The 24,765-nt window shown below is 34.0% G+C and overlaps 1 protein-coding gene and 1 long non-coding RNA gene across 5 annotated transcripts in view; one reads left to right on the top strand and one right to left on the bottom strand.

Annotated features, from left to right (window-relative positions):
- The window catches only part of ROBO1 (roundabout guidance receptor 1), a 1,183,344-nt gene that overhangs the window by 629,232 nt on the left and 529,347 nt on the right, over positions 1–24,765 (top strand). The window lies entirely within an intron of this gene.
- LOC129058505 (uncharacterized) lies at positions 1,651–10,855 on the bottom strand. The gene is made up of 3 exons (XR_008523645.1): positions 10,700–10,855; positions 9,643–9,774; positions 1,651–2,031 (listed from the first exon to the last, which is right to left on the bottom strand). It is a non-coding gene; the product is annotated as an uncharacterized LOC129058505 (long non-coding RNA).

The following is a 24,765-nucleotide window of genomic DNA, read 5'->3' as shown; positions in this document are numbered from 1 at the left end:
GCTGCACTTCCTCACCCGGTGAGAATGAACAGAGCAAACCAAAGTCTGAAGGGTGCTCTCTGAAAGAATCCATAACTAGATGATAGTTTCTAAGTATATGAATGTGGAACTATTAGTAAAACACAATTATAAGAGGCTTACAAAGTAAAAGAATCTGTAGACGCCCTAATTCATATTCTCCTTACCAACCTCAATAGTTTACTTTCTTTATTTATCAAGGAAAGTTATGTGTAACTGAACTAGATTATACTTTACTACTTAAATATGGAAATAATGTCATTTTTAACTTTTAATTTTAGTAGCATGTTTATTTAGATTTTTTGTGCATGTTTTAAATCATTTCATCATTGGACCTTTTGTCCAGATCGTCCCCCTTAAAGTATTGCTCAAAAGGCAATTAGAATTTTTTTTTCTGATTTGATAGATGAATTGTCTACTCCATAACCAAATTGAATTGCTGCCAGATAGCTAAATTGTACTAACTGAAGTGAAAACATGAAAAACGAATCGTTTTCCTTTGTAAGTATATATTTCAAATATAATGCTATTTTTATCAATGATCATTTATTGGTCACTTATTATGTAACAATGTGAAAAATGAAAGGGGTACCAGAATAAATATATGTCTGCACTTGAAGAGTTAAATCTATGGCCAATAAATACTTACCAAAAACTTATAATCCAGTGTGTCATTTTCACTATAGAATTTAATTTATAGCCAATAAATATTACCAAAACCTTATGATCTAGTGTGTCATTTTTACTATTGCTGTAGGTACAGCGTGCATTGGATTGACTATGAAAAGGACAAACAGTTCCAGGAGGGGTTAGGAAAGGAAGTCCCAGTTAAGCAGAGATGGGCAGAATAAACGGAATTCCGTCAGGGACAGAAGTTGAAAGGCATTTTAAGTGAAGTATGAATAGCATGGCTAGGACTAAGGGTGTTTAGGAGTGAACAACCCTCTGGAAAAGCTGGCTGTAGCTGGATGATCAAGAACCTTTCAGATTTTGCAGAGAAACTGTAAATTACTGTTGAAGGCATTCAGGACTGTAAGTTGGGAAGTGAATTATTTGGTGGGCACTTGTTAATTCTTGGAGCAGAGTGAATGATGAATTGTAGTAAGAGCGTTGGAGTCAATGTTGAAAATAAACAGCTGACTTTATTCATGGCTTTAAAGTAAATTATTTTTGTAAGTCATTTTTGCAAGACAATTTGGTTAAGACCTGGGACTCTGGTTCAAGTTCTGACTCTATCACTTTCCAGTTGTGCAAACTGGACAGGTTTCTAATTGCTGAATCCTTTGTCTCTTCACTCACAAAACAGGAGTAATGTCTGGACCTGCCTTTTAGGGTACTGTTAGGAATAGACGAAATAATCCAGGGGAAATGTGAGGCACAGTTCTTGCCACATGTACTATGGACTGTACTGAAGCAGAGAAGCGAGATTGGTTTCCTCTAGCATTACTAGTAATTGGGAAAGACAAACTATCAGCCCAGAAAAGTATACTTTTGCCATACATGAAAAAAATATTTGAGTCACTAAATAATTTTAGGCAAAGAAAAAAGCTCTTATTTTTGGAAAAAGTTTTTCTTTGTAGATATTAATGTGCTTGACTTTTCGTGTTCTTGTATTTGTTTGCTGTTTATTTTGATTCAAGGAAGTAAATACAATTCAATACAAGGACAATTACTTTACTTCCCAAATACCTACATCAACTTTTATACAGACTGTTTATCCCTCTCTGTATGCTCTACAGAACATGCCCTTTTTCTTTTTTGTAGAATATGACTTACCAAGCAATATAGCAATCCAGAAAAAAAAAGAGTAGATCTTTTCAAATCTGCCTTATTCATTGTGCAGAGTGACCTGGTGCTACTCAGTGTTTGAGACATAGATGTAGCCTGCTATCTTTGTTTGTGAACCACATTCATCGTTGGCAATAGGAGTCAATGTGTCCTTTGAGAGGCACTCATGTGTATACCCGAGCAGAGCTGTAGTTAAGTCTATTTTCATCCTTGTCTTTGGAGCAGCTGTCACAGAATTCAACCACAGAAAATAGGGAACAAATAAAAAATGGGAGGTGGTTATTATTTTATTCTTCTACACGCTTTTGTGCTAAATAAACTGATTGCAAATATCAGTTGTTGCGGATAAAACAAATTTCTGCCCTAACATAAGTGCTCAAGGAATTTACTTTCAAAAACTTACTTTAGAAAGCTAAAAGGAAATTTATTTTCTAAATGTTATTCAGCCTCTTTACAGGATTGATAAGTAATATGTTATTTTAAAACTTGCCTTTTTTCATTTTTTTACAAAATTCAGTGGGAATACCAGTTGCTTAGGAAAAATAAAAGTGCCTATGGAAAAGCTGCCCATGTGAATTTACGCTAAAACCAGAAAGAGGCTGATATCTGCATCGAGGGACAATATTTTAAGAATTCATGAATTTCCCTTTACTTATTCATTTGCAAAGGTTAAATGTGAGTTGTTTTATGCAATACTTTAGACTTTGATCAGTCTCAAGTGACTATGTTGACTGAGCTCATCTCTCTCATATGAAATGCAATACAGAAAACAAAGGGGAAAAAAACTTCATTGCAAAGATGTATAACTGTGGTCAGTCTGAAATAAAAATCTATCTATTTGAAGTTGCTTTTGAAATGCAAAGTATCATTTCAGTTATTGGTGACCTTACATGGTCTCAAGTGACCATGATCTGAGATGATGGTATCGTGTGATGGAATGAGCATTAACCAAGATTATAAAGGCTTCAATTGTAATCTTGGGTTTGTCATTTTTTTATTAATATTACATGTTTTAAAGCAGTATTCACTCAACAAATGTTTACTCTGAACCCATTATGTGTGGGCAGGTTTTAGATGCTAGATGACAAGACAATTAAAGTGTCTATCTCATTGTCCTTAAATTTTAATGAGGGAAGTACAGAAAGAAATTGTTAAAGTCAAGATAATTTCAGATAGTGACAAATACTGTGCAGAAAGTAAAATAAAGAATGACTAGTGGGTGCTACTAAGAGTGGATATTTAGCGACGGCCTCACTAAGGAGCAGATACTTGATTATGTCCTTGAATACATCACTTAGCTCAATGAGACTACTTCTTAAGGAGTAAAATGGATGAAACAGCAATTGTCATGTATACCACATGGGATATTTTTAAGGATAAAATGTAATGATATATGTTAAAACCTAGTTCACTATATCTGAGTAATATATTATTTGTATTATATATAAATTATTATTTAATATATATTCAAATAAATATGTAAAGAGCTATAGAAATAAATCACAGTAGTATTAAGCAGACGAGTATATTTGTAGAGGAGGAACTGAATTTACTTTGTCAAATTATTATTCCTTTTGCTATTTTCTGTAATAAGCTTTTAGACCACCATGTTAACTATAACATAGCAATATTCCTTCTCTAATCTTGAAAAAAATATGAGCTCTGGATTCAGAGAACACAGTTTGAACCCAAAGCTTTGCTGATTATTATCTGTGGATCCTTAGGTACGTTAGCCTCTCTGTGAAGTAATTGGAAGATTATTTTAATTTCAATTTTTAAATTGCTTGGAACATGGAGCTTGCTTTCAACTTACTGTGATACTCAAAATTAGCACTAAATAAAATTAATTGTCCTTGGTTTTGTTGCTATTGTTGAAGATTTTATTAGTGGAGACCCAATCCTCTGCTCTCTGATAAAGATAGGGTTAAGCAACTGAGCATTAGCTGCTTGGTGCTGCACGGTTCTTCTATGTGGAAGTCTTCAGCTTGAATTATACTTTTTCCTAAACTTTGCTTTCCAAAATTTTTAAATGTGCATTTCAAAATGTCCATCACTACTACCACCCACTCACCCTCAGTGCACACATACCCGTCCTCCAAACAACAGGCAAGGTAGTATTTTTAAAATATAAGTTGGATTGTGTCCCACTGAATGTCCTCCATTACCTATGAGGTTCTACATCATTTGACCTTTGCCAGACTTGAACCTCATTCACTTTTCAAAATGGGCTATTGTTTTTGTTTTAATGTCTTTGAAAACGCCAAAGTCTTTTCCAACTCAGGACCTTTGAACATGCCGTGTCTTCTGCTGAAATATTCAGATAGCTGTTTCTTCATTTCTCAGATTTCAGCTTAAATATGACCATCTCAGAAAAGCCTTCATTTCCTGACACTACCCCTCCAAATGAATCCCTTGTTGCATGATTGTGTAAGTGTCTTTGTTTGTTTCTGGCACAGTTTGCAATTATTCTATTTTTCTGTTATTTCGGTTTCTTGTCAGATTCCTCGCATTTGACTGTCAGCTTCATCAAGCTAAACATCATATTATTCATTTTTGTGATTTGACCTTGTAATAGAAGTACAATAAATATTCGTTGCATTAATGAATGAATGATTATTACACAATATGCATATAATAAACATGATTTTCCTAGCATTTGGCAGATACCTAAAGCAGTGTTATTTTCCTTCTTTGAACAGTTCAATTAAAAACGAGGGCACCCTTTCTTTGTCTTAAAGTAGAAATGCAGTGAAGGGTCAATGCACATATTCTTGTACCACCTTAGTCTTTTCTCTGTCCCCACACTCTACCTCCACATTCTTTTTTTCTCTTTCTTTCTGTCTGTTTTCTTTCTCATTCACTCAATTTCCTGATATGGAGGAAACAAAGCTTATGAGAAATATTATCTTCTGGATAATGGAAGTTTTATTACATGAAGAGATCACCTTAAACATAAACATCTGTACTATTATTTCTGTTTCAAGGTATATTTGTGCTACTTGCTTATTTGTTGCACGTGTAACATATTTCTACATAATTAAACACATTTATTGAACATCTGTTGAATGGTACACTTAACACCGCCCTAGATAATAGGAATTTTTTTAATGATAAGGTAACGAGCCTTGTTCTTATGAAGTTTATATTCCAGTGAAAGGAGACAACACTTGATATGTATCCATATAAATGTACAACGTGAGTTCAGATTTTGAAATGTGCTAGATTAAAAAAGAAAATGTCAGTAAAATTACTCAGGGACCAAGGCTGTCATCATTAGATGGAATCAGATATCAATGTTAGGGAGGAACTTTGTGGTATAGCAACATCTTTGTTGAGACCGAAAGATGAGCAGGAGCCAGTTCAGCAGAGACAAGAGTGGTGAGTTCCAGACAAAAGAGAATGCTATCTGCAGAGACAAGGATGAGCTTGGCCTATAATTTGAAGAGAAAGACCAGCGCTTCAGCGTAGTGATCAAAGGGGAAACTGGCCCAAATTGTAGTGTAAGACAAAGGTGTGAAGGATTTGCAGTCCAGAAGAAGAAAATTTCCTTTCATTCTCAATATATTGGAAAGTCATTTAAAGTTATAAGCAGAAAACTAAGTCCGATTTCTATTTTAAAGCAAAGTAGAAATCACTCTGGTTGTTCTCTGAAGGACAGATTATAGAGAAAGAGGAGCACAGAGTTTGGGAGACTGGTTAGAGGGCTATTGACATGGTCCAGGTGAGAGATGAGGGGCGATTAAGAAGTGATAGATAGTGGCAGGTAGAGAAGTAGTGGTATATTTTGTTGGCTGAGCCAAGAATACTTGGTGATTGAAATGATGTGTGAAATGCAGAAAGGAGAGGTTGGGACAAGGAATCAAGGATGACTCCTTTTTTGTTTGATGAGGTAGAGGATGGCATTCTTTAGTGAGATTTGGCATGTATGTATTAGTCCATTCTCATGCTGCTAATAAAGACATACCTGAGACTGGGTAATTTATAAAGGAAAGAGGTTTAATTGACTCCCAGTTCCACATGGCTGGAGAGGCCTCACAATCATGATGGAAGGCAAGGAGGAGCAAAATCATGTCTTACATGGCGGCCGTCGTGAGAGAGCTTGTGCAGGGGAACTCCCATTTATAAAACCATCAGATCTCATGAGACCTATTCATTACCACGTGAACAGTACGGAGAAACCACCCCCATGATTCAATTATCTCCACTTGTCCCTGCCCTCGACACATGGGGATTATTACAATTCAAGGGGAGATTTGGGTGGGGACACAGCCACACCATATTAGAGGGTCTGGGGCAGGGAATTAAGGATGACTCCTAAACTTTTGGCTTGCAAGATAAGGTAGAGGATTCTATCCTTTAGTGAGATTTGGTATGTATGTGTATTGGTGGTGGGTATGGAAGTCAAGATATCCTTTTATGGACATGTAAACTTGAGACACTATGCATCAAAATGCATATAGCAAATATTTATGTGTAAACCTGTAGCTCTTTCTGAAACAGAATGCAAATATTTATACTTGACTTTTTATTTTATTTAAAGGTCTTAGGAATTTTTAATGTTTAAACGTGAATTTGGGGGCCTGTATGTTGAATTGTCTAAATGCTCTAAGACTATCCTTTTTTAGTAAAGATAAGTATTTAATTTTATAACTTATAATCCTTATTCATTGAATATTAAATGTCAGAATAAGTGCGTTTCCTACCTGCCATAATATTGCCTTTTAAATACCTCCAATGGCATTTATTACATGTAGCTGAAACACAACCCAACATAATAAGCTTGCCTGCAAAATTCAAAACACACATTTAGAAAAAATATTACTTCACATTCATTGTTAGCCACCCTGAAAAATAAAAGGATGGACTTGTGATTTCTGGTCTGGCATGTAAGGAACTTAGAAGTTGCCACTATATCCTAATAACAAGTAAAAAGCTGAAAAAAGAAAAAGGAAAAATCAACAACTCTTCGTAGATCTGTCACAGAGGTGAGGTCACAAGGCAAACCACCACCCCCAAAATTAGAGACATACACAGGCAGATACAGAGAGAAACAACTAATTGGAGCAAAAACCTCAGTCGGGAACCAGTGTCTGGATGGGAAAATCTGAACTGCAACTGACAAGTTACTGGAGGCTCAGTGTGCACATCTGAGGGTTAAACACTCCACAAGGACCCAGTGATAACGGACCTTCACCTTTTATGATTTTTACCTCCAGGAACTCTACTAGGTCCGCACTATAGGAAATTCCCCTTGTGCTTCTGACAAGGGGAAGAGAAAAGTAACCATTTTGAAATGTGCCAGAACATTCTGTTCCTCTTAACAAGGCCTGCCATCAGGAGTAACTCTTTTATAAGGGCCTAATGTACTGGGGTTTCATCAGAGCCTAACTGAACTTGGGCGAGGGACGTGCCTGACTTCAGCCCCTTCTGGCCCTTAAGTAGGTGGAAAAAAAATTAAAAAGATTGAGAAGCACTGGTGAAGTTCACAGTCCAGAGGCACAGACTCGCCAAAACACTGAGACCTAATTATAGAAGTATAGAATGCCTCCCCTCCTCACAAACCTTGCCACCAAACCACTGAGGCTGATTTACCTGAGTCCCTTTCACCTAATACATTATATCCATTTTCAACAAAAAACATACTGAAAGACAAAAAACAAAAAACAAAAAACACCACAGTTCAAAGAGACTGAAAAAAAACAAAAACAAAAAACACCACCACAGTTCAAAGAGACTGAATAAGCATCAGAACCAGAGTCATATATTGCTAGGATGTGGAATTATTAGACCAGGAATATAAAACAACTATGATTAGTACACTATGGGCTGCAATAGAAAAAGCACACAACATGCAAAAGTAGATAGATAATATAAGCAGAGAGATAGAAATTCTAAGAAAGTATCAAAAAGGCTATTATGCAAATATCAAATTTAAAAATGCCCTTTGAGCCTTGGGATATTGGAAAATTAAGGAAACTGTTAACTAGTTTGCTTAGATTCTCACTGAGTAGTTTAAAGCGACAGTTTATAATAAACATGATATAACTATCTGAAGGCAAAAGTATGCTGGTAAGTAGTTAACAACTGGTTCTCTGGGGCAAAGGCCCTGATTTATAATATTCACTGATTTTCATTTAAATACTCTCAACATTGAGGCTACCAATGTATCAGCACAAATATGGAACTGGGAACAGATTGCTGAGAACATTTGTTGTGTTCCAACAAGTGTTAAGTCCCAATTGCTGGGAAACAATGACTCACTTGGCGCCAGTATTTGAGACTCCAGCACTTCATTGCCTGAACACATCTTAGATTTTGCTGTTCTGAGCACCTGCATTCTAAAATTATGTTTATGGTATGTCTAAATTTTAATTAGTGATCACATCAACAAAATACAGATAATCTAATTAATGATTCTTATTAGACAATCATTAGGAATTCAGTATTTCAGTGAATCCTTAGGAATGAGTATTAATGTTGAGAATTGATTTTGAGGTCTCATTTGAATTCTTAAGCTTTTTAAATTTAATGATGATTTCAGACAGCTTCAGAATTTAACGACTTACTTTATGATCATGTACAGGTCTAATCCATGAGACCTTACATGAATGTTCCCACTCGATATAGACTATTGAACTCAACTCAAAAATTGGCTTTGTCTATTTCTCATATGATGCCTAAATCATTTGGTTTTGCTTTGTTCCTCCCAGGTCATGCTATTTTAGACCTTGCTCCTGTTCCCAGGCTTATATCTTATTGCTAGTACTTCTTTCATTTAAAATTTTTTAACAGATCTATCCTAGGCTGGCCTCGAACTCTAGGCTCAGGAGACCCATCAGCCTCCTGAGTATCTGAGACGCACATCACCTCTCCCAGCTCCTTTAATTTTTAAATGGTATATTTTTTATAATATTCATTCTGTATATAGTCTTTCAGTCTTTCTTCTCATTCTTACTGTGAATCCCCTTTACCATCGTGGTGCTGTTTGAACACATTTGCAGCCCTTGTGTTCCTATTGTGCTTCCATTTCTTTCTTTGTCTTTTAGTAAAGACAGATAGCCTTCTAGGAGTGGCCCATATGACTCTCAAAGAAGAGGGAGGAATCAAAGAATAATTATTGCGGCCTCCATAAATGAACAGTGGGGATATGACAGAGGCAGATAAGAAAAGAGAAGGAGGAAAGAAAGCTATTCCTGAAATGTCTGTGACCAACATTGTTGGCAAAGTTTCAATGTTCTTTTTCCTTCCTAGTAAAAGTAACAGGAGCTCTGAAGCTAACTATAAGCAAGCATAGAAAGATACCTAAAGTTACAACAACCAAAAAAAATCTGAGAATTAAAATCTAGTTTTATCTATAGCTGTTTTGAAATTCTCTATTGAAATCAATATGTATTAGCATAAATAAAAAAATTTAGGTGCATCAATAACAAATGTAAAACAAATTCTGTATTCAGTTTGACATTGGTTAAATGCTGTATATGAAACTAAGCACCAAAAGAAATCAATAGAGTCATTAACTATCTCACCCACTGTGTATAATAAATGATAGATTAGCTTAAATGTGATCAAACTTTTTCTCCTATTCAAAGGAAAGTACTTTTCTGCTCAAGGACCACTTAACAAAATGATGCTGGCTGGTCTCCCTAACACCCGATTTCCTAAAGTCATTTGAAGGATGGGATTATTTAACTCAAATTCTAAGCAACTAATTTCAGCCTGGGACAACAGCTGTGTAAGGAATATCGTTGCCAAGGGAACATCGCCTAAATATTGGATATCTCATTTTCGGCCTCTTTGATCTCTTGAAATGATTCATTTACTGAAAAGAAAACTCACCTGCTCAGTGTTCTTACGTTTATTTTTAATGAAAAAGTGGCCAGTTTTGTAGGCCACGCTTCTTGGCTTTTGTCAAACAGAAAGTACCTTCTGAATTTTGTGATTGGCAAAGTATCTCTCAGGCAGGCACAACTGGAAATTCAAGATAGAGTAAAATCAGCCTTTAAACCATGCTTGAACCAATTGCATCGACTATATTCATTTTAAGTTGCTACTGGAAAGGTGGTATAAAATTAGAATTTAAATCAAAATTTTCCATTACTACCTTTACTTCCTATTTGAAAAGAAAATTCAGAACATTTATACTATGCAACTATCTAGTTTAGATCAGAGATGCTTTTACACTATTTTCCATGGATATGTCAATACTTATTTGAATTTCTTTCTAAAACCAATTTCAATATTTCTTCCTACCTTTTAGAAATATCCATTACACTCTGACAATATATAACTAAAGCAACTATGGGAAAGATATTTTCACCATTTCCTTCTGCTTTAGACAATCTAAATTTTCCCTACATTCAAGAAAACTGGCCACTTCGTTGCTTTTTCTCCTCTTAAATAATCAGATTCAACTAAGATCTATATTAATTTTTCTAGATACTGGATACTAAGCATTTTCTTCTATTTTGTCCTATATTCTTTTTTCTTTCAGCACTCTTCAAATTTCTTTCTATGTCTTTAATTTTGATTTTAGTTCTATAAAGTAGCATACATTTAATTCTTTGCAGTCCCAAATAACAATGCAAAAGTGGTAACAATGAAAAATCAATCTTAAAATATTATTTACCGCAGATAAGATGTCTGCATACTTCATACAAGTCCAGGATATATGCATATGTATGTATATATGTATGTATACATGCACAGACACACATATATACATGTATATACATACACTTTAGAGATATATATATATATTCTATGATCCTATATCTGTCATACTATATTTAGGTCTACAAAAGTATACTAAACATATTTTTCTGCAGTTATGTTCACAAAAATGACAAAAGAATCAATATGGCTGATAGAATTGATGGGCTCTATTTTTACAGACCATTTCTTTTCCTAAAAGTTTTCAGTGGTATATTCTTCTACATCTTTATTCCCTGAGGAACTACTCTGATGCCCTAAACATCCATTCTCAGGCCCCCTTTGAACGGTGAGTGATGACAGGTGAACCTCAGAAGTGGGGGTGGGGTCAATTCCAAGCTCTGTGACATAATTGCCTTTCTATGTTTAGGATTGCTTTTAAAGCAGACACTTCTATTGGTATTTGAAATAAATATGCATTATTTTATAAATAGAAATAGCCTATGAAAATTTCTCAGGCAATTTAAGTAGATTTAAGTAGACTTTTTTTTTTTTTGCTTTCTTTATCTTTAATATGAAGTTACCCACTTGAAGTATTCTCAAAGGTTTAAGGGGTTGAGCCCAGCACACCAACTATTATTTCTACCAATTAAGTAATCTCTAATCACATCATCTACAGTAGAATTATCCACTAGCTTTATCTCAGTCACCATCTATTTCACTCAAAGAACACTATAAAGATGATCATTTTATTTAATTCATGTTATTTTACTGTGCTGTTTTTTACTTTATCAAGCTGTGAAGGAAATAATGCCAGTGTGACCTGAACTTTATCTCCCAAGCTGTCAGAGTTTATTGAATAAAGGTTGTGGTTTAAATTCAGGACAATCCACTGTCTGACCCCCATCAATAGTCTTTCAGTCTCTTTCACAGAAATTGATCAGGTCAGTCGGGCAACATTTTTTTTCCTCATATCATCTTTTATAGTGGTAGCTTCATAATCAATTTTTTAGCTTACATAAGGTTTGTTACAAAGTCTTACAAACTTTGTTTGTTACAAGATTTTCAAGTATAGTAAATATATTTATTTCAAATGACCACCTTTAGTATGGTAAGTAATTCTATGTTCTTTATAGTTTTCACGTTTAAAGATTAAATAATAAAGTTCTAAAAATAGGATGAGTGTTATTCATGTGTGCGTGTGTGTGTGTGTGTGTGTGTGTGTGTGTGTATTTCTGGCATCAGAAATTTTCTTTCATCTCTCATTGATTCCAGAGTCTATAAATCTAAAAAGTTGAGATTATAAATGATTTTTATCTATTTTTGAACACTACCTATTACTCTGATATTTATAGTTTTTTAGTGTTTATAGTAAATTACCTGAGGTTTTATTATTCTCCTTGTAAATGTAAAGTTACCTGTATATTTTATCAATTTATTTTTTAGAGGATGTCAACAACTGATAGTTATAGCTTCATGATGACAAACCAAACCAACTTGACCATTTGTAGTCAAATGACATAAAAGATTTTAAGGTATATAAAAGTAGGATGTACAAAAGCAATAACTCTTTTTTGTAGAACAATTTTATGTAGGCAATTTTGTCCAGGTCTTTATAGTTATAGAACATACATTTTTTGTTGCAGTTATATAGTCCAAAACACACTTTATTCTGCACTGCATAATAACCTACAAAATATTATTTTTTTCTTTAAGAAGATACATTGCTATTCACAGTGGCAACATAACAGATTTCTGTCTGATGGATCTTGCATACTTAAATGATTATTATTTTTGGCTTTTAGTTTGCTACTATTAATGGAAAAAGGGGATCATAAAGGTGATTCTACGTTTTCTTTGTTTGTAATATCAACTATATATTTTTCCTTTTAATATAAGGAGAATCAGATGACATTATTAAATATTAAAAAGCCTATAAAACTAATTTCAGTGTTTCTAAAGGACATCCAAAGCTCTAGCATTCTTCATTCCTCTTAATCTCAGATTAGGTTCACGTACTCCATTCCATCTATCAAAATTTCCTATGCACATATGAATAAAGAAAAGAAGGATTTAAAAAAAGGAAGGAAGAAAAGAAAGATTTAGAAGAAGGAAAGGAGAGGAGAAGGGGGAAGAGAGGAAAAAAAGTGGAAGGGAGTAGACAGTAGGGGAAAAAGGAAGCAAGGGGAAAAGAGGGAGAAAAGGAAAGAGCTCTCAGAGGTTTAACTTTAACCTAATCCTAATGCTACAGAGACATTTCTTTCATGTGAATATATGTGTGGCTTTTAAAATCTGATTGGCTGATTGTGAGACACTCTGGAAAACAATTTTGGCAGTTCTTTTAAATACTAAATATTGATTACCAAATGCCCTTGGCATTTATCTCAGAGAAATGAAAATGTATATTTAATACTAAAACTGTACATATTTATAGGAGCTTTATTCATAATAGGCAAAACTGGAAACTACCCAAATTTCCTCAACAGGTCAATGGCTAAATAAACTCTAGTACATCCATATCATGGAACTCTACATTGCCATAGCAATAAAAAGGAATGAACTCTTGAATCACGCAAAAACCTGGGAAAATCTTTGGAGAATTAAGCTGAGTGGAAAAAAAAAAGTCATTCTCAAAAAAGTTACATACTATATGATTTCATTTATAGAAAATTCTCAAAAATATGGATATGGATAATAGATTAGTAGTTGTCAGAGTATAGGAAGGGGTTGAGTGGGTGGAAAGTGTGTGGGGCCTTAAAAGGGCAGCATGAATGACGCATTTAATGGTGGAAAGACCCTTTATCTTGCTATTATCAATGTTAATATCCTGTTTGCGATATTGTACTATAGTTTTGCAAGATGTTACCACTGGAGGAAACGAGGTAAAATGTATAATAGATATTCCTATATTATGCATATGAACCTGCTATTATCTCAAAATTTGAAAAGTTTTTATGGTAGGATTCGGGATAAATTTCATTATGCATATAGTATATTTGCAAGTAGAGTATATAGCAGAATACTTAATGGCATAGTCAATTGAATACACATGTGATTGATGCAAAGTTTGACAACAATATTTTTATTCTCTTGTGAAATAAAATGTGCAGTTATCATGTTTATAATGACCAGTCAACTCCCTACATTGGGTAACCACTTTGGCACATTTTTTATTTCCTGTTATTTCATTCACTCTCATGTTTTATACCTATATGTTTTTGCCAGAATTATGTATAATTAGAGAGAATTTTTTACCTAAAAGCTACAGAATCATAGGTAAGCAAGCAGTTTTACCAGCAATGGAAGATTTATATTTTTTTTGGCAAATTTGGTTACCAGGTGTTAGGCTGTTGGGTTATTTTTAGAATCATATTTAAGCACCCAAATAGCCATTCCAAAAATAAAGGTTTAACATTAACATTAACAAATAGTTTAGTCTTATTCTAGATAATCTAAGAAAAGAGGAACACATTCTTAGGTGTTTGATTTATTTATACTAATTACTACTAGTGCAACTCTGACCATTCATTTGTTAAAAATACTGTCAATCTTATGGCCATTTCTGACTCCCGCATTACAGTTTTAAGGTTTATGTTGAAGACCTAAGGCATTTTCAAATGCCAAATGTTGCAGATTACAGATTACAGAGACTTGCTTTTGTGAGTCTTCTCCATCAACAAGAGTTGCAAATATTTATTTATGATTTCTATCATATTTCCTTAAAATATTCATACATAGTTATCATAATTCTGTCAATATATAGAACTCAGCAGATTTTTATTCCCTATCTATAAACTTCAGTTTCTTTTCCCATTTTGCAGGAAAATGGGAATGCTTTAAAACTTCTGACCTCGCTTAAAAAGTGGTAATCAAAGGCCAACGGAAAGAGTATTAGTTACTACAGTAAACTTTTCATCCATTTCCCACACATGTGCTAATCAATGTATTCACACAGGAGCTGCATCATTAGAACAAAAAGTCTTATATTTGCTACTCACCTAGGCTGTGTCCACTCTAAACATGTGCAGAGGCTACTGAATCTACAGATGAGCATATACTGCATATAATACAATTAAGTGTATTATGAATTATAAAGCAGAGGGTGCAGAAGGAAGAAATTAGTTGGTACAATATCTTCAAATATCTTCAAATCTTCTTCCTTCTGATAATCTCAACAACTTTAGTCACATCTCACTTGACTCCCAGAAGAAGGAACATTTACAGAGGACTGCCTCCTGCTGTGTTTTATACTGTTGACCACCAGTAATTAATGGACTTCATCAGCCAAAAACATTGGTGCCCAGAAAATACTTTTACATATAAACGGTCCCCACTATCACTTGAATATGAATAAATACATAAATAACCTAATATCTTCTAAGGTATTTGGGGTTATTTTGTGTGTTTTTTGTTCATAATCCTCACTCCTTCTGCATGCACACGAATAAACACATTTCTTAAAAATAGCTATTTTACTTTCTTAAGTTTCACAAATTTCCATTAATTTACAATAAGAATGTCTCTTTTGGAAAAATATTTGTAAGTGAAACATATCACCTCACTATAAAATTCCTTCTGAGAATAAAGGCTGGCAGATATCCCCACAAAAAAACACAAATGTCAGTCTGAGAATCCACAGAGTAAAAACAAATAATACACAGGAAAACAAAAATAAAAACGTGTTATATGTGGTACGTATAATTATAATAAATAGTGTATATGTAGTATGTGTGTAATAAATTAGACTGAATTAGCAAGAAATGGGAATGTCATTTTAAAATTCAGCTTTATGTTATAAAATAGAAATGTCCAAAGGCTGTGAGCCAAGTAAACTGAAAAAGAGAAGAAGAATCAAGTGCAAGTTTATTTGATCACCAGTGCCCTACCTGTGTGAATTTGCTGCAGCGACACCCCTTATGCCATAACCATTGCTACAAACAGCTTCCCTCTATGGAGAAGTGGGGGAGGGTGCAACGTGCAATCAAATGAGAGCTAGAGAAAAGAAAAGAAAACAAAACAAAAAGAAAAAAACCAGCAACCACCACTGCCACTCTCACACTGAGAGGAAATCAATGGAAATGAATGAATCGGGGGTAAGCCTCGACTGCGCTCTCTGGTCCTCGACTGGACATAGCTAATCCCTGTGACCTTTAGGAAAACTGAAGGAATAAAATGACCCCAATAATCAAAAGCACAATTAGAATGAAGAGTGCAAAACCGTGACTGTGGTTAAGAAAGGCAGACAATGAAGGGACTATAGAGGAAATGTGTCCCTTTAGCAGTTGAGTGAATGCAGCCTTAGAGGTGCCCTTAATGGTCACAGCCGCAAAATACAGGACACACGAGGGACGGCAGGTGGGGAGGAATCGCAGTCGTCACATGACCTGGGGCCAAACTGCAGATGCTTCAGATGTCCCCCACCACCCTCCAATGCATCAAGCATAGTTTCTATCTCTCTACAGGAGACAGTAAAAGAAATTGGACAGATGTTGAAATATCACTGGACAAGGAAAAAAAATGTTTCATCCTAACAGTGAAGAAATCTACAGGGTCATTTCAATATCAAGTGTGTTTTATTTTTCTTAAGAAATAAAATTCAGTGAATTCATCTTTATCAGCACAAAGCAACCAGGCAATTAGGCAAACTAAGTTCTGCAGTTCAAGTAGTCTGCCATAAGGATGACATGCTGTGTATGTGGAAATACTTCCTGAATGATTCAGTGGGGTATTCCGTGTAAACGAGTGCTAAGGAAATGCAATGGCGAAGATATGAAGAAACACAGTTAGACAAAAATGACATTTTCAAAATTCACTTTTCTCTTGAATTTTAACTGATGCGTTATTCACTTTTTCTCTTCTATAAACTCCCAATTAGCAAATTACATAGAGACAGAGTGTGCGTTTTCTCATTGCAGGAGGCAAATATGTAGGATTTTGCTTGTTAAAAAATATAAATGATCCATTTAAATTGGTTTGTAATATGAATTAATTATAATAATAGCAAACTTTTACTAACTTCTTACTAGGTATATAGGGTTATCATAAGATTTTATAAATAAGTGCTTATTTAATGCTCACAGACTCCTGTGAAATAGATACTATTATTTTACATTTTATAGTTGAAGAAACTGAGGTCAATCAATAAGTAATATGTAAATAAATGAATGTAACTTGCCCAAAGTCACAGGATTAGCTAGTGGCTCCTAAGCATTACACTATATTGATTATCTAAATAAATGATAACATATATTTAGCTGTAGTGACTCCAAAATGTCAAGTAAATAATTTGATATTTTGGCTGAATTTAACAAAATATGTGAATCTTACTTGAATATCATTCTACACAGTAACCAGTAGCAGTGATTATGCACATGGATTATTAACATACTTAAGGGAAGTGGCAATAAATTTACATATACTACGATGATAAAAGAGCACTGGGTAAAGGATAAGGAGATCTCAGTTTTTACTTAAGATCTCAGATGTGATCACCGTACCTCAAACCCAGGTAGCTACATCTGCAAAAGGGAGTCTATTTCTTCCTGATTCCCCATCCATCATTTTAATGCTATAAAAAGAGTACTCCATTCATTTAGGTATTGCTATGATGCCATTTTTGTGCCTGAAAATGTAGGATGTGTTTGTTCATACTATAAGAGCAGCTGGGACACCACCTGTTAACTAACTTCAAGCACCATTTAATTAGCCTGTGTTGAAGTTACCGTATGCTTTGACTGGAAGGGAGTGGAACAGTAGCAGATGCTAAGCACAATAAAAGAAACGCCTTTGAATACCAGGGCAAAGTGGGTGGAGAGAATAACAAAAAAAGTCAACAGACGGAGAGAGCCAGAAGTATTAGTAAAATGGACCGGAAATTAACTCTCACAGATAAAGTTCAAGGCAGCAAATCTCTGCAGATTAAATTCCAACCTAGCAAGGTATCTGTCACATCAGATATTATTGAGGATTTGATTTGAGGATATTGAATAAATGCATACCTCAACCGGACAATTGGCTCAGTTTTTAATTCTATAAAGGGGTAGTCATCACATTATTTCTATGACAACCTCCATGACTTTCTTAAACCAAACATTCAGACATCAAGAAAAAAAAAATGTTGTGTCATACTGAAGCATAATTTCCCCAATTACTTTAAGAGATCTACTTTGTCAGTGTTTCCACTAGGAGAGATCTGGAAACAAATGGTTTTAAAATTATGAACATTTCTCCATCAATAGAATGATTTCCATACAGGAGGTACTCTATCTTGTTTAGTCAAATTAAGTTGAATTGAAATGAATTAATAGCTTCTTCTGTGGCATTTATATTCTTCTGGGTCACAGCCTTATCCATTAATGAATTTACCTTCCTAATATTGCAATAGTGTATTTTATGTTAACAGAATTGTTTTACATATACATATATATATATATAATAGCAGAAAAAATATATATCTGTTATTGATATTCTTGCTTAAATATATATTAGGTGTCTTTTATTTAGTCAGATTTCATCAGCCAGGTATAGCTAGATGTACCCCAAATTAGCTTAAACCAAATTGTACTTGACAATTTTTGTATAGTTATTCTACCTTTCTTGAGAATTATAACACTTTTGGAGATTCAAAATAGAATGTAACATAAGCAAATGAAATGTTAATTCCAACTTGTTATAATATCACTTTAATTTCAAGAGCAGCCTCTCAGAAAAATGCACTCCATTCATTCAAGTCAGAATATATCTATATTTATATTTATATCTATATCTATATCACAAGTTCCTAAAATCAGAGGGAATTTGTAAAACTTAAATATAATTCATCTATCTGGCAATATTTAAAAATCTTCCTTGTTTATTCATGCTATAATTTTTTTCAGTTTTTAGTATTACCACAATTTATTACACTTTATTTCCAGTTTGTTAATCATCCCCTTTAATAAGAAAAAAAACTCTTATCAGTAAGACCCTTACCTGAATTAAGTTAAATAAGATTCTATTTCCAAATGTATACATAACACTTACAGGGGAGAGAAAGGAAGTAATATGTTATTCTATTAGAAATAGTAATTCACCATACTGTAGCTCTGGATTGGATTTATGGTGATTATAATATTTTAGATAGATAAGTGTATGACAACATCCCAAATAAGGAAGTAATTCATGTTCATTCATTGAGAAAAGTTACTTCCATCTTAAACTCTTCATTCCAACAAAACTATGCCCTAGTGTTTCATCTAGTCATTTAACAAAAATGTATTGATTGTGTACTGTGTTCTTAAGCACTGTTAGGGCTAGGCATAGGATGATGGGTAAGACATGACCCTGTCTTAATCACCCTTAAACTTACACCAAAAGATGCGCCTTTGTTGTTGAAGAATAATTTTTATAAATAATAATAAAAAAAAACTCAATGTCTCTTGATTTCAGTCAGTAGTTTGATCCCCAAATTAATGTATATTAAAACATTGTGGGCAAAGCCTTATGCTTTGGAACCCCATTTTAATAATATTTTATTGTATATTTCTTGCTTCAACACAACCGACTACCTTATTAAATACTTTATTTTATTCTGTCTGTAAAAGGACACATGAAGAAGTTCCGGTGATACGCTTAATGGACCTCAGAAATAGATTTGTGAAATTATCCAATCTTATTGTTCAGTGACTAGAAAAGAATCACTAACCTGGTGTCCCATTGTTTGTATGCTATTGAAATTCCATCTAGTTCCCAGAGTTAGATTGATGAGTAAAAGGAGGTCATGGTGTGTAGTGAAAAGTGGAGTGCTTTGGAGTCAGAAATGATTTAGAATCAAATTTCAGATCCACTGTTTACTAGTTGCATGACAGAAGCAAAAGAACTCTGAGATTCGGTTTCAGTATCTTGGAAACGGAAATACTGATGAGAATCATGATGATGATGGCTAGGATCATGATAGAACTGTAAGCATTACATAAGAACACATATGCATATAAAATGATGTGTTCTATTAAACAGACTAAAGCATTATATAAACATTACTTGTGATTATAATCAGTACAGGTTTTACTTCCTTTTCTTCACATTTGATTCATTCAATTATCTAATCACCTAAACCAGAAAATGAGAAAAAAGCAGTAACATGTATTTTGAGATCGTTGTGTGAAATGTTTTTTTTTTTTTTTTTATTTAGTACAGTCCTGGCATCTCAGGCCACAGTTTAAAATTACCTACTCTCCATTAAGATTATTTCAGCTTATCCAAATAATAAACTACTCTGACTTTTTTTCTTTTCTCAAAACTATTGGAAGACAAAGTTTTCAAATTTTGAAAGAACCATCCAGTCACTAAACATTTTATTTGAAAACAGATTTTACACCAAGGCTAATGTTTTTGTTTATTTTATCAAAACACAATTTCTAACAAGTATTGTCCACTGGGATCATTGTAATCATGGTTCTTCTATCTTTGAAAGAAACATAAAGAAACAACCTTGATTTTTCTTATAGCAGCAAAATTGGAGATGATTGCAACACATTGTTTTCTGTTCTCATATTGCTGCTTTAAAAAATAGTTTATTCAATATTTAGTGGCAATTTTTTAACTTCGTACATATTATATCTAATGTTCTACAGTACATAGATTTATTCAGCTATTGTAAATGTATTTCTTTATTTGCATCACTTACTAAATATTTCTAAGGAGGCACCACCTGAAAGCACCTACTGATTTTTTTTCCTCTCGATCTCTATAACGTAACTTATATTTCTCCCTTATTCCCAGTTCAAAAAAAATGGGACAGATAATAAAGTACATTCAACAATTATTTGGGCCATACATGATTAAAGCAGAAGTTTGAGTTTAACTTAAATTTGATCTTATAGAATTTTGATGCAAATTTAAAGCTTCACAAATACAGGGGTTTTTTGTATTTGATTTTATAATTCATTGCCTAGGTTTCTAATTAAATGTTCTCAGTACTCCATTTAAAGTACCCCTTCCATGCATTCCTCTTGATTAGTAGGAAAGAATCGATGAGAATTGATCCAATTTGTAGAACACAATTCTCATATTGATAGTAGTTTATATTCATTTGCTTTTCCCTAATCTTTTATTAATGGTCATCTTTAAAATGTCAATTAATGCCAAAGCTCTGCGCTGTGATAATGCAAATCTATAAAGAAACTAGCTTGACACTTTATAGTAAGTAGGGCAAGAGGAAGAAGCTTTTCTGTTTTTATTATACATAACTGAATATGACAGAAGGAAAGAAGAAGGTTGAAAACCCTGATGTTTTGAGCTGTGATTGCAAACCCAATTTAAAATTCTACATTTCCACAGTATAATACTGGCTACCATGGGATGATAAACAATTTAAATTACTATGGATTGAATGCTACTGCATATATGAGTCTTTGTACTACAAAACTAATATTACCTATTTTAATACCACTGGTGAAAGAGAAATGCCATTGCATGAAAAATGTTTTTCATAAAAGATTGAGTGATTGGGCCGGGTGCGGTGGCTCACGCCTGTAAATCCCAGCACTTTGGGAGGCCAAGGCGGGTGGATCACCTGAGGCCTGGAGTTCGATAACAGCCTGACCAACATGGAGAAACCCCCTCTCTACTAAAAATACAAAATTAGCCGGGCGTGGTGCCACATGCCTGTAGTCCCGGCTACTCAGGAGGCTGAGGCAGGAGAATCGCTTGAACCCAGGAGGCGGAAGTTGCGGTGAGCTGAGGTCGCACCATTGCACTCTAGCTTGGGCAACAAGAGTGAAACTCCGTCTCAAAAAAAAAAAAAAAAAAAGATTGAATGATTGCTAATGTTATGTCATATTTGCTGTATCTCTTTCTCCCAAGATAGTTTTTATTCAACCATTTGAATATCATTTAGAGATATGATATCTCATGCCTGAATTATTCCACATGTGTATCCTAAAAACTAAGTATGTTATTTTTTCTGGAAACTTTAAGCTGGATCTCAAGTCTTCGTTGAACAATCAACAATTTTTTTTCAGAAAGGCTTCATAGCTGATATTGTATACTGTATTATAGAATGGTCTTCTCACTCTTAGTTGCCTGCTATTAGTGATAGTAAGTTTGATTACTGAGTTACAGATATGACTGTCTGATCTATCAATTATCAAAGTGTATTTTTTACTTCCAAGTTAGCAAATACCCCCTGAGGTGATACTTTGGCACTGTAAAATATGCTGTCTTCCAACCATTTTTCACTTAATAGATGTGGAGGTTTGGGGAGATGCTGGCCAAAGGACATAAAATTTCAGTTAGGAGGAATAAATTCAAGAGACCCATCGTACAACATGATGACTATGTTTAATAACAATGTATTATAGTCTTGACCATCTCTAAGACACTCAATTTTAAGTGTTCTCATTACAAGAAATGACGAGTGTGTAAGGTAATGCATGTTAGTTAGCTGTATTAAGCCATTCTACAATGTGTACATACATATTTCAAAACATCATGTTGTACTTAATTTAAATTTGTCAATTAAAAAATAATTAATGTTTAAAAACCCAAACATTTAATGAATTATTATATTTAAAGACAAAGTTTCCTTGAAGACATAATTTATATTGTAAAGGAAGATATAGGTGTTTATTTCCTATTATAGTTGTTGCTGTTATTATATATGTGAAAGACTGTTTTAAGATTGTCCACTCATATACTGTGTGTGTATATATATGTATGTATGTAATTACTAATTTATTTATGTGTGTACATATATACACATACACATATAACCTTATATATTGTAAGTTTAAGTATGGCATACAACCCCTACACAAAAATATATAAAGCCATGTTGCAAAATATTTATAAACAATAAGCCTATAGATCAGACTTCAGTTTTAACCCCAGATGCTAACTTTTTACTGAATTGTAAAATACTTAAAATATTTAATATTTATGTAAAATATGTAACATAGGTAGGGACTATAGGAAAGAAGTAGGTTGAAGACAAGCTGATGAGTTTAGTGTTGAGTGAGAAAAAGTGTGAAGCTTCTTCGAATTTACATGAAGTTGAATCACCAGTGGAAATAAATCTGGTTGTTGGTAGAGCATCCAATTGAGAAATGTACAAGTTGCATATGTTATGAAAAATAATCGAAGCCTTGGGCTCAGATGAAGATATCTACAGACAGCATATTGAAAAGAACAGGATGAAATCTGGAGCCGTGTGAAACACAAGTATTTAAGGAGTATGGGGAGGGAAACAAGCTGTCATCGATGAGGCATTAGTTCTATACATTCCTCCAGACTCGGAGTCAAGGGATAGAAAATCTAGAAAACAGATTTTTTAAAACTAATTTAAAAAACAAGACTTAATTATAAAATTGGAATCGATCACCCTGAAAAGCAGTGAAGGTCCAATGGCCACTAAATTCACAGGAGTGTATACATCTCATCGAAGATGGTTTTGGGGGTCCATCTGACCCATTTCCAACTCTGAATGACTCTGATGTTATGATTCAAGACTTCCTTTTTATATTGAAAGATGCCTTATTGGTTTGTATGGATTTGAGGACATAGGATGTACAATAGCATTTGAGTTTATTTATAGCAAGCTTTTTATCCCCACTCTGCGTGTAATACTGGTGCAGAAAATACAACTTACATCCTTTTCAATTGTTTCAGATTGAGCATCTGTCACTTAAGTAAGGTTTGCATTCTTGGTTACCATCTCTTTACTAATTTATTTATTATCTTGGATTCAACGTAAAGTGGGTAGGTACACAGATGAGAAGCAGACAGAATACCTGACCCTCAGGAATTTAGATTATAATGGGGGTGACAGACACATAAAACCCAGCACCACTAGTGCCAGTGTGTTTCCAGATGGGATGGCAGCTTTTACCAATTGCAGCTGAACTTATTTCAATTCAGGCCTGAGTAGCCCTAAGTTTGGAGCTGGAATATAAGACCTCCTTTAGATATGGTAAACACACAATAATCTCTTCCTCGCTATCTTCTAGTCCATAGCTCGCATAATCAATGCTATTTAACCAAAAATTTAAGTAAATGTCTTTTGGACTGGTCTTAAATTAGTCCTCCAGCTCTGTCGCAGTGATTCAAGTGGCTATTTCATGTTATTGTTATCTTTTGATAGGAAAGAGAAGAAAGAAAAAAATTAGCAAAGCAGCTAAAAATAGCACCTTTTGTTTCCTTTAGGTCTAGCATATCATTAATTAAAGGCAGAACAAGGTAGATTGAATGGACTTTAGAGATATGGTAAGATTCATTGATTAATGCAAAAATGTATTCTTTCCTGAGCCTAAGAAGGGGCCAGAAAGGTGATGAGTAGGAACAGAGAAGCAAATTTATAAGCCACTTAAGATAGGTTACATGCAGGTGGAAATCTATTTTATATGATTTAGTTATCTCATTTCAAATGACAGTAAATTTATTTTCCTCATCTCTTGCTTTCATAATAATATCCCCATTCTCAGGAAGAATTCAATAACAAAGGTACAAAACCTCATCCCAAAAGTCTTGTAATATTGTGTAGACACGCTGATTTAATTTATATTGTGGATTTGGATGAACCTGTATTGTATTTGTAACAGAACGATTAGAAATGTGTGGGTCCACATTAAATAACTGATTGCTTGTAAATTAAAAGTAGAACTTCCCTTAAAAGTCTGCATTGTGTTACTAAAAAATAATTCATAAAATTAAAGTGATTCTAAACACATTCTATCATTTAAAACAAGATTGTAGGTAAGCAGGGTGGTTTTCTTAAAGGCCGTCTCATGCATTTGACCAAGCAATTGCTGATGATCTTCCTACAACAGCCTCTTATATTTGGTTAGTCTGCATGAGCAAGATGACTTGTGACAGAACATTCTGAACACTGCCTCAAAACACACACAAATGCCTGCTCCCCATTCTTTCTCATTGATGTGACTTAAAAGTTTGACCTAAACAACGTGTGCGTGTAATAAGTTCACAGACCGGAAAGGTAAAGTGGATGCTTTTTCTGCCTTATCACTTGCAGCATCTATTTTAAGGGTAAAATGACAACAGCTATCACTAGAGAGGCAAGGATGAATAAAGCAAGAATGAGTATCTTTTCTCTTTTGTCTGCACAGATCTGAACTTCTTTGTTTTCGTTTTAGCCACACCACCAGGTTATTATAATTACGTGGCACTTGTGGGAAGGAGGAGGGAAAGCAAGGAGATTAGGGGGGGAAATATGCTGCATGAAAAAACCAAGTGGACTCATGTTAGTCTTTTTATTCCTTTTTTAAGAATTTCTAAATCATCCCTGAATAGCTGTGTCTAAGACAAAATATGTTGACC

This window comes from Pongo abelii, chromosome 2 (genome assembly GCF_028885655.2).
Source record: "Pongo abelii isolate AG06213 chromosome 2, NHGRI_mPonAbe1-v2.0_pri, whole genome shotgun sequence".
NCBI lineage: Eukaryota > Metazoa > Chordata > Mammalia > Primates > Hominidae > Pongo > Pongo abelii.
This window is presented reverse-complemented; position numbering and strand designations above follow the sequence as displayed.